The sequence below is a fragment of the Eschrichtius robustus genome, chromosome 7 (assembly GCF_028021215.1).
Source record: "Eschrichtius robustus isolate mEscRob2 chromosome 7, mEscRob2.pri, whole genome shotgun sequence".
NCBI classification, from domain to species: domain Eukaryota; kingdom Metazoa; phylum Chordata; class Mammalia; order Artiodactyla; family Eschrichtiidae; genus Eschrichtius; species Eschrichtius robustus.
The window spans coordinates 5,707,849-5,719,471 of record NC_090830.1 but is presented as its reverse complement, the minus strand read 5'-3'; the positions used below and the strand labels follow the sequence as shown (position 1 = coordinate 5,719,471).

At 38.5% G+C, this 11,623-nt stretch overlaps 1 protein-coding gene across 2 annotated transcripts in view; it reads left to right on the top strand.

Moving 5' to 3' along the window:
• Positions 1-665: 665 nt before the first annotated feature.
• Positions 666-11,623, top strand: part of CSGALNACT2 (chondroitin sulfate N-acetylgalactosaminyltransferase 2) — a 52,793-nt gene continuing 41,835 nt past the window's right edge. For both annotated transcript variants that reach the window (XM_068547518.1, XM_068547519.1), the window contains exon 1: positions 666-773. The gene's annotated coding sequence lies outside the window, so the exon portion shown is untranslated. The remainder of the gene's footprint in view (positions 774-11,623) is intronic.

Here is an 11,623-nt window from a genome sequence, read left to right as displayed (position 1 = left end):
GAGTGTAGGGGATGTCAGGGCCACCCACTAAAGTCATACAATTTGAGACCTCGAAGCCATTTTCTAGAAAGTCTACCTCAACCCCCTCCTTTCACATATACGGAAATTCAGATCCAAAGAAATGGAGTGACTGGCAGCCCAGGGCTTCCTCGCTGGGGCCTCACGCGCAGCCCAGCCCTCCTGAGGATGCTCGGACACTTCTTGCGACCTGTCAGTCCTTAGCTCAGTGCCCACGCAGGCACTCATCGCCCCCTCCAGCTCCCAGGGCAAAGGCTCCCGGGCAGGAAAGCGCTGCCATCCTCCGCTGAGTCCCTCCCTCCTGCAAAGCCAGCCGTCCGGCCGGAGGTGGTACTCCCATCCCTGCAGACGCTTGCTCGAGCAAGAGTAGTTTCCTGCCTCCCGCACTCTCCTAGCCTCCACAGATCGTTTTTGGGGCTACACGCGCGCGCGCACACACACACAGACACATTTGTAACAGATACAGGGTTAATCAGTACTAGACGCCAATTGCTGAGCTTTTCTATGCCAAGCACTGGGCGCGGGACGGGCGTGGGCGCGGGACGGGCGTGGGCGGGGCCGGGGCGGGCGCGCGCCGCGGCGGCGGCCTCATTTCCTCACGCGCGCCGGAAGTGGAGGTTGTCGGCGCGGCGGCGCGCCGGGACGGTGGGCGGGGAGTTGGTGGCGGCCCTAGCGAGTCGGGTGCCGCCCAGGTGTGCCCGCGGCTGGGGAGGTGGTGGCGGGGTGGTGGCCGCCGTGCGCAGCCGGTGAAGTCGGTGAGTACCCGGGCCACCCGGCCTCGCCTGCCCGCGGCTCCCAGGGCTCGGGCCCGGCCCGTGCGGGCTCTGGGGCGCGGGCCCCGGACTGTGGGTTCCCGTCGCGGTCGGGTCACCTCACGGACGAGCTCTCCTGGGGGCCCTGTCCCCGTGGGTTCGCCGCAAGCCCTCCAGAGTCTGCTCCGGTGTCAGGAAAAGCCGCGGTTTTTCGGAGCCGTTTGACTTGTCTTTTCAGAACTGTGCTGCCGGAGACCGTTGGTTTGCGTGTGTTTTATTTTTATCCCTTTTTTTTGTTTTTTAAACCAACTCACCACCATCTCTGCTCCCCTCAGTGGGTAAACTGTGTAGTCAGCTGTTACCGCTTTATTGCGTTAAATTAGTATTCTCTGGCGGCAGCCTTTCTATGCCTGCCAGACGCTAGGCACCTTTAAAAGATGCATATTTGTGTAGGAACTAGTGGCGCCGAGGAGACCACGGGACGGGAAGCCTCTTGCATTTTTAGACTTCTTGAAAATTACACTATTCCTGAGCAACTTGCCGAGGAATAATTTGTAAACGCCATAGTGAAGCTTTTATTTATGATGTTATTGGCAGAATGAAAATTTGATTATAAATCTGAAGCTTTTATCCGTCAGACTACTTTTGAGATTTATATGCAATGTCTGGACATTTAACTATCATTGAAGGTTCTCAGGAGCTGGGCCTTGATTTTTGCTGGAGTTAATGTTGTATTAAAACAGGACTTCGAACGTGGAAGTAGGAATCCAAGTAGTAGTTTATGACTGAAGATGTTAACGTTCATTTTGTATTATTATTCTGATACCATTTGTCTAAAGTTGTCTTATTACTTAATGTAAAAAGGATGTTGGATATCCAGTATTTATGGCTCAGAGAATTTTGACATAAGTAAACACAGTTTTAGTTCCCTCAGTTTGGAAATTACATTTTTTTTCTTTCTTTTTGATTGAGATATAAAATATCTATGAAGTCATCAAGCGCATAAATCTTAGTTGTACACCTCAGTGAATTTTTATGTTTTTATTAACTTGTGCAACCACCAGCTTTCATATTATACCTGTAGAACATTTCCATCATTCCAGGAGTTTCCCCCTGCTTCTTCCAAGTCAGTTATACCCCTGCCCACCCCCCATCAGTATTCTGATTTCTGTCATCATCTATTAGTTTTGTCTATTTGGGGCTTGATATTAATGGAATCCTACAATATACTCAGCATATTGATTATGAGATTCATCCATAATGTTTCATGTATCAGTAGTTAATTTCTTTTTTATTGCTGTGTAGTAATCCATTGCATCATTATATGGCACTCCTCTGTTGGTGGATATTTATGTTTCCAGTTTTTGTATATTATGTATTTTGAAGAATGCTATGAACATTCTTATAAATGTCTTGGTGAACATCTGTGCATTTCTGTCAGCTGTGGAATGGCTAAATCATAAGGTAGGTGGAAAATTACGTTTTAACCATCATGGAGTCTTCCTTTTTAAAAAATACAATTTGTTATTTTAACTTCTATAACATTAAAGATTGGTAAAAAGCATAACTATTATGATTTCAAGACTTAAGTGATTCATTACCATATTATTATTATTTACTCCTTGGATTGCACATCTATGACAGTCTTCTACCAGACTGTCATTATTTGTTTAACTATCTGTTAGACAAGTCTGTTAGATAGAGCTGGTGATGTTCTGTCCCTGAAGCTTCTTGTATAACACTTAGGTAAGAACTGTGTTACTCAAGTTAGTGGTTGCTAGGGGAAATGAAACACCAAAAGGATGTGCCTCAAAATGGATTGAAGAATCATAGGATTGCAAGTCAAAAAACTTACGTTGTTGTTGTCATACTGCACAAAGTCCTAGGATAAATGTAAAATTGAATTATAAGGTTAGTTACAAATGTGAATTTACTATAGGAGTACAGTGATTTCCACCTGTACTGAGATACTGATACATTTATAATGGGAACAGACAACAAAAATCACTGAACATTGTGGGAAATCAGTAGCATGTAAGAGATGGCCCAGACTGAACAGATACAAGGACTGGACCTGAAGCAATGTAGTTCATGTAAGAAAAAGAAAAAAACTTTAAGATAAATGTTAATATGCTTAGATTTCAGATGGTATCATGCCTACTGAACATGTACAGGCTGCCCTGAAAACACGCAATCAGTTCTTGAATATTAAAACATAGAAAGTAGGGAAAAATAGCTAATGTGGAAAATGGATCCAGGAGAGGGCCAGTGTACATCTAATAGGAATTCCAGGAGGGAATAGAAATTGGAAGAGGAGAAATAACCACAGAGATAACAGATCATGAAGGTAAGAGTATCCAGGAAGAATCTTGGGCAGCCTGATTAGACTTCTAATCTGAGACATGGAATGCTGGATGACAGTGGAGCAGAGTTTTAAGAGTGCTCGCTGGACATTTTTTTTTTCCATTGGACATAATTCAAATTCAAAATCTTATCCCTAACCAAACTGTCATTCAAAGTGAGGGCAAAATAAAGTCATTTTCACCCAGAACCACTAGGAATACCTCAGGATGTACTATATCAAATGAAAAATTAATCCAAGAAAAATAGATGTGGAATTCAATAAGCAGTGATCAAAGAAAACAGTAAAACTTATTTCTTTACTCCAAGGCATTGATAACTATAGCTAAGAAATTTAATGCAATACAAAGGAAGGATTCATAAACCAGAGTAGTTACAGTTTTCAAGTCTGTAATCTGGAAGAAATATTTAACGTGATTTTAAAGTTGATTGGGAAGGTGGGTAATAGGTAAAGGCATGTTGGAAGGCTTATCCTGAGTATCTACGCTATAGATACTGACGAGTTACATGTTGGAATGAATGCTTTAAGGAAATTTGTCCCAGCAGTTCCATTTACAGGGATTTATCCTATAGATGAATTAACATGTAGAAAGTCATGTATATACATATAAGATTATGTCTACTGAGATGTTAATAGTGTCAGTAGATTTAAAAGGATACACAAGGGACTTCCCTGGTGGCGCAGTGGTTAAGAATCCGCCTGCCAATGCAGGGAATGTGGCTTCAATCCCTGGTCCGGGAAGATCCCACATGCCGTGGAGCAACTAAGCCCGTGCGCCACAACAACTGAGCCTGCGCTCTAGAGCCCGGGAGCCACAACTACTGAGCCCACATGCCAAAACTACTGAAGCCCGTGCGCCTAGAGCCTGTGCTCCGCAACAAGAGAAGCCACCGCAATGAGAAGCCCGCGCACTGCAACAAAGAGTAGCCCCCAATCACCGCAACTAGAGAAAGCCCGCCGCAGCAACGAAGATCCAACACAGCCAAAAAAAATAATAATAAAATAAATAAATAAAAGGATACAGAAAAACTGGAGAGGGGAATTGGGCCTCTGGGATAGAAGGGAGAGGTGTCACTCTATGCCCTTATATCGTGTTTAACCTTTTTAGCACATGTATTTATTTTGTGGAATTTTATAAATATAAAAAATTTTTAGGAGTGTAAAAATTGTAAGGGTTTAGAGCATGGATTGCCAGATCTGGCTGACCACCTGTATTAGTATGATCTGTGACCTAAGAGTGGCTTTTATATTTTTAAGTGCTTGGGAAAAAAAGAATAATAGTTTGTAACATGAAAATTATATGAAGTTCAGATTTCAGTGTCCATTGGAACACACATGTGCCATTCATTTACGCATTTTCTATGGCTGCTTTTGTGCTACAAGGCAGAGTTAATTGGTTGTGATATTTGCTACTTGACCTTTACCTAAAATGTTTGCTAACCACTGATTTAGAGGCCAGAAATAGACTTCCATATATATAGGAATTTTGCTTGTGATTAAAGTGGCATTTCAAATTAGTGTCAAGAGCATGGATTGTTTAATAAGTGGTAAGAATTGACTATCTATTTGAGGAAATACATTTTATAGTAGGATTATTTCTGGTAGGGAAGCCAAAATTGAGAAGTAATACAGGAAAAGCTTGATAGGTTTAACCATTAACAACAACAAAACAAAACTTTGAGTAATGGGAAATAATACCTAAAACTTATTGAACACTTAATGCTTGTCATGTTTTACTTAGTTAATTGTTACAATAATACTCCAAGGTAGGTGCTATAACTGTACCCACTTAACAGGTGAGAAAACTGAAACTTATTAAGGAACTTGTCTGTGTTGATGAGTTAGAAAGTGGTCGAGCAGATACGTGAACTTAGGCTATCTGGCTCCCAAGACTATTATACAGACAAAAACTGAAAGAATTATTTGTAATTTGTTAACACCATTGTATAGATATTATCTATGTCAGCACATCTGGATCTACCTCATTCCTTTTAGATAGACATTCTATTGTATAAATGTCTGCAGTTTACTGAACCTTTCCCCTACTGATGGATAAAGTTGCTTTTATTTTTACTTAGCTGTTACATATAACACTAGTACACATCTTATGCATGTGACTTTATATACTAGTATGAATATTTCTGTAGTTTAGAATCTTAAAAGTGGAATTGCAAATTGTTGCACTAAAGGGCATGTGCATTTAAATCAAATTTGTCCTCCAAAAAATAAGAATGTGTGTGTGTATGTGTGTGTGTGTGTGTGTGTGTGTGTAGTTTTAGTTTATCGTTCATCAAAGGAATTGTAACATCTTGGAAAGAACCTTGGCAATCCAAGCAAGTGATTTCTTTTTACAGACGAAGCCCAGAAAGGTTAAGTATTATGCTCAAGATTACATAGCTATTAAGTAGCTATGACACTTGACTCTGTTTTTACTGTGCCACAGGCTGCCTTTGGCACAATTTTCTGCTTTATTTATAAAGATATGGGTATTACTCCCATTTGTTTTGCTGAAATCCACGTACCATAAATTTAGTTTTCCCTGGAAACACTTGTCAAAACGATCCATCTGATGTTACTTGTTCTTGGCACCCAACACAGTGGCTGTCTTAGTCAGTTTGGGCAGTTATAACAAAGTACCATAGACTGAGTGCTCAGTGCCAGGTATCCTAGCACCATTTATTGAAAAGACTGTTCTTTTCCCATTGAGTTACCTTGCCACCCTTGTTGAAAATCACTTGACTTAATGTGAAGGTTTATTTCTGGATCCTAAATTCTATCCCATTGATCCATATGTCTAGTCTTAGGCTAGTTCCATGCTATCTTGATTACTGTAGCTTTGAAGTAAGTTTTGAAATGGGAAAGTTGAGTCCTCCAATTTTGTTATTCTTTCTCAGTACAGTTTTGGCTGTTCTGGGTTCCTTGAATTTCCATGAGTTTAGGATAAGCTTGTCAATTTCTGTAAAGCTGGGAATCTGAAGAGGATTGTGTTGAATCTGTAAGTCAATTTTGAGAGTATTGCCATCTTAATAATATCAAGTCTTCCAGTCAATGAGCATCGGTATCTTTCCACTTATTTAAATCTTTAATTTCTTTTAACAGTGTATTGTAGTTTTCAGAATACAAGTCTTGTACTTCTTTTTTTTTTTAGTTGAAGTATGGTGGATTGACAATGTTGTGCTAATTTCTGCTGTACAGCAAAGTGACTCAGTTATACAAACATATACATTCTTTTTTTATATTTTCCATTATGGTTTGTCCCAGGAGATTGGATATAGTTCCCTGTGCTATTCAGTAGGACCTTGTTGTTTATCCATTCTACATGTAATAGTTCGCATCTACTGACCTCAAACTCCCAGTTCATCCCTCTCCCTCCCCCCTCTCCCGTGGCAACCACAAGTCTGTTCTCTGTGTCTGTGAGTCTCTTTCTGTTTTGTAGATAGCTTCAGTTGTGCCATGTTTTAGATTCCACATGTAAGTGATATCATATGGTATTTGTCTCTTTCTGACTTCACTTAGTATGATAATCTCTAGTTGCATTCATGTTGCTGCAAATGACATTATTTCATTCTTTTTTATGGCTGAGTGGTAGTATTCCATTGTATATATATACCACATCTACTTTATCCATTCATCTGTCGATGGACATTGAGGTTGTTTCCATGTCTTGGCTATTGTGAACAGTGCTGCTATGAACATAGGGGTACATGTATCTTTTTGAATTGTAGTTTTATCTGGGTGTATGCCCAGGAGTGCGATTGCTGGGTCATATGGTAATTCTGTTTTTAGTTTTCTGAGGAACCTCCATACTGTTTTCCACAGTGGCTGCACCAACTTACATTCCCGCCAACAGTGTAGGAGAGGTCCCTTTTCTCCACACCCTCTCCAACATTTGTTATTTGTAGACTTTTTAATGATGGCCATTCTGACTGGTGTGAGTTGGCACCTCATTGTAGTTTTGATTTGCATTTCTCTAATAATTAGCGATGTTGAGCATCTTTTCATGTGCCTGCTGGCCATCTGTATATCTCCTTTGGAGAAATGTCTGTTAAGGTCTTCTGCCCATTTTTCAATTGGGTTGTTTGTTTTTTTGTTGTTGTTGAGTTGTATAAGCTGTTTGTATATTTTGGAGATTAAGCCCTTGTCAGTCACATCATTTGCAAATATTTTCTCCCAGTACTCGGTAGGTTGTCTTTTTTTTTTTATGGTTTCCTTTGCTGTGCAAAAGCTTGTAAGTTTAATTAGGTCCTGTTTGTTTGGTTTAGTTTTCATTTCTATTGCCTTGGGAGACTGACTTAAGAAAACATTAGTACGATTTATGTCAGAGAATGTTTTGCCCAAAGAAAACATTAGGACGATTTATGTCAGAGAATGTTTTGCCCAAAGAAAACATTAGTACGATTTATGTCAGAGAATGTTTTGCCCATGCTGTCTTCTAGGAGTTTTATGGTGTCATGTCTTATGTTTAAGTCTTTAAGCCATTTTGAGTTTATTTTTCTGCATAGTATGAGGGGTGTTTTAACTTCATTGGTTTACATGCAGCTGTCCAACTTTCCTAGTACCACTTGCTGAAGAGACTTTTTCCTATTTTATGTTCTTGCCACCTTTGTTGAAGATTAATTGACTGTAGGTGTGTGGGTTTATTTCTGGACTCTCTTTTCTGTTCCATTGCTCCATATGTTGTGTTTTTGTATGAATACCACACTGTTTTGATTATTGTAGTTTTGTAGTATCGTCTGAAGTCTGGGAGAGTTATGCCTCCTGCTTTTTTTTTTCCCTCAGGATTGCTTTGGCAATTCTGGGTCTTTTAGGGTTCCATATAAATTTTTGAGCATGGGAAATTTTGCTATTTCTTGGAATCATCTTTAATTTCCTTTATTAATGTTTTATACTTCTCAGAGTATAAGTCTTTCAGTTCCTTGGTCAGGTTTATTCCTAGGTATTTTATTTTTTTTGGTGTGATTTTAAAAGGTTTTTTTTTTTTATTTTTTTACATTCCCTTTCTGGTATTTCATTGTTAGTGTAAAGAAATGCAACCAATTTCTGAATGTTAATCTTGTATCCTGGTACTTTGCTGAATTCATTTATTAGATATAGTAGTTTTTGTGTGGAGTCCTTAGGGCTTTCTATATATAGTATCATGTTATCTGCATATAGTGACAATTTTACCTCTTCCCTTCCGATTTGGATACCTTTTACGGTAAGTCCCCTACATACGAACCTTCAAGTTGCGAGCTTCCAAAGATTCAAATGTGCGTTCACATGTCTAATCACGTAAGTTAGTTCTGTTTGAGGAGGCACTGTTAGTTTTTGAGGCAGAGGACCTGGACGTAGAACGGTACACAAAGGTTGCAGCAGCCATTCAGAATACAATCCAGTGCTACTGTGTCTTCTATGACAAGAAAAAAAGAGCTACTACCCAGATATCACTGGATCTTTTTTTTAAGATGTTAGATAGAATTGAATCCAGCAAGGAACCAGAACCTGTGCCACCAACGTCAGGCATGAGTGAAATTGCAGCTTGCCCTCCATCTCCTATTGCTGATGATCCTTCAGCTCTACCATATCCCACCTCCTCTCCCTCCTCCAGTCAGTAACTCTTCTTGCCTGTTCACTCGATGCCAGCCCCTATATGCCAGCTGTTTTACTACTGTACTTTTCCAGGTACTGTACTGTAAGATTAAAAATGTTTTATTTTTTGTGTTTGTTTGTTATGTATTATTTGTGTGAAAAGTATTATAAACCTATTACAGTACAGTACTATATAGATGATTGTGTTAGTTGGGTACCTAGGCTAACTTTGTTGGACTTATGAACAAGTTGGACTTACGAACATGCTCTCGTAATGGAACTCATTCGTATATAGTGGACTTACTGTATTTCTTTTTCTTGTCTGATTGGTGTGGCTAGGCCTTCCAATACTATGTTGAAAAGAAGTGGTGAGAGTGGGCATCCTTGTCTTGTTCCAGATTTTAGTGGGAAGACTTTCAGCATTTCAACATTGAGTATTATATTGGCTGTGGGTTTGTTATAAATGGCTTTTATTATGTGGAGATATGTTCCCTCTGTACCCGCTTTAGTAAGAGATTTATCGTGAATGGATGTTGAATTTTGTCAAATGCTTTTTCTGCATCTGTTGAGATGATTGTGTCGTTTTTGACTTTTCTTTTGTAATGTGGTGTATTACATTGATTGATTTGCGTGTGTTGACCCATTCTTGTGAACTTGGGATGAATCCCACTTGGTGGTGGTGTATGATCTTTTTTATGTGTTGTTGGATTCAGTTTGCTAATATTTTGTTGAGAATTTTTGCATCTATATTTATCAAAGATATTGGCTTATAACTTTCTTTTTTGGTGGTATCTCTGTCTGGTTTTGATATCAGGGTGATGGTGGCTTCATAGAATGTCTTTGGGAGTGTTCCCTCCTCTTCAGTCTTGTGGAAGAGTTTGAGAAGGATCGATATAAGTTCTTTGTATGTTTGGTGGAATTCGCCTGTGAAGCCATCTGTTCCTGGACTTTTGTTTGTAGGGAGTTTTTTTTTTTTTATTACTATTACAGATTCTATTTCACTGCTAGTGATTGGACTGTTCAAATTATCTATTTCTTCTTGATTCAGTTTTGGTGGGCTGTATGTTTCTAGAAAGTTGTCCGTTTCTTGTAGGCTGTCAAATTTGTTGGCATATAATTGTTCATGGTATTTTCTTATGGCTTTTTATATTTCTGTGGTGTTGGTTGAGATTTCTCCTTTTTCATTTCTTATTTTGTTTATTTGGGTTCTCCCTCTTTTCTTCTTGGTGGTCCTGGCCAGAGGTTTGTCAATTTTGTTTATCCTTTCAAAGAACCAGCTCTTGGTTTTAGTGATATTTTCTATTTTTTTTAAATCTCTATTTTATTTATTTCCTCCCTGATCTTTATTATTTCCTTCCTTCTGCTGACTTTAGGTTTCATTTGTTCTTCTTTTTCTAATTCTTTTAGGTGGTAGGTTAGGTTGTTTTCTTGAGATTTTTCTTGTTTTTTGAGGAAGGCCTGTATCACTGTCAACTTCCCTCGAAGAACTGCTTTTCCTGCATCCCATAGGTTTTGTATGGTTGTGTTTTTATTGTTTGTCTCAAGGTATTTTTAAATTTCCTTTCTGATTTCCTTGTTGACCCATTGGTTTTTTAGTAGCATGTTGCTTAGTCTCCATGTAATCATTTTTTTTTTTCATTTCTTTTCCTGTGGTTGATTTCTAGTTTCATGCTGTTGTGGTCAGAGAGGATGCTTGAAATAATTTCTGTACTCTTAAATTGGTTGAGGTTAGTTTTGTGCCCTAGTATGTGGTCAGTCCTAGAGAATGTTCCATGTGCACTTGGAAAGAATGTGTTCTGTTTTTTTTTTTTTTCAGATGTAATGTCCTGAAAATATCAATTAAGTCTAACTGTTCTGTTGTATCATTTAGGATCTCTGTTGCCTTACTGATTTTCTGTTTAGAAGATCTGTCTATTGATGTGAGTGGGGTGTTAAAGTCTCCTAATATTATTGTATTCCCATCAGTTTCTCCCTTTATGTCTGTTAGTGTTTGTTTTATGTATTTGGATGCTCTTATATTAGGTGCATATATGTTGACCAGCGTAAAATCTTCTTCTTGTACTGATCCTTTTATCATTATATAGTTTCCTTCTTTATCTTTCTTTATGGCTTTTGTTTTGAAGTATTTTGTCTGATACGAGTATTGCAACTGCAGCTTTCTTGTCATTTCTGTTTGCATGAAATATCTTTTTCCATCTCCTCACTTTCAATCTGTGTGTGTCCTTTTCTCTAAGGTGGGTCTCTTGTAGGCAGCAGCATATTGTAGGCTCTTGTTTTTTTACCCAGTTTGCCACTCTGTCTTTTGATTGGAGCATTCAGTCCATTGACATTTAAGGTAATTATTGATACATATATATTTATTGCCATTTTAAACCTTGTTTTCCAGTTGATTCTATGTTTTTTCTTTGTTCCTTTTTCTTTTTGTGGTTTGATGATTTCCTTTTATTTTATGCTTGTGTTCTTTTTGTTTTTTGTGAATCTGTTGTATGTTTTTGATTTGTGGTTGCCCTGTTTTTCAAGTATGGTAACCCCTTCCTATATCTGCTTGCTTTAGATTGATAGTCATATAGGCTCTAACACATTCTAAAAAAAAGAATCTACATTTTCTTACTCTCTTTCCCCACATTTTATGATTTTGATGTCCTTTTTTACATCTTCACGTTTATCCTTTTGCTGTTCCTTGTGTTTATCATCGCTTTCACAAACAGGTTTTTTCTTTTTCTTTTTGCTCTGTATACCGGCTAATTTAAGTGATTTACTTTCCAGTTGTGATTTCCTCCTTCCTATATCTTCCTGCTTCTTTTCTGTTTAGAGAAGACCTTTCAATATTTCTTTTAGGATAGGTTTAGTATTGCTGTATTCTTTTAGTTTTTGCTTATTTGAGAAATTCTTTATTTATACTCTATTCTAAATGATGACCTTG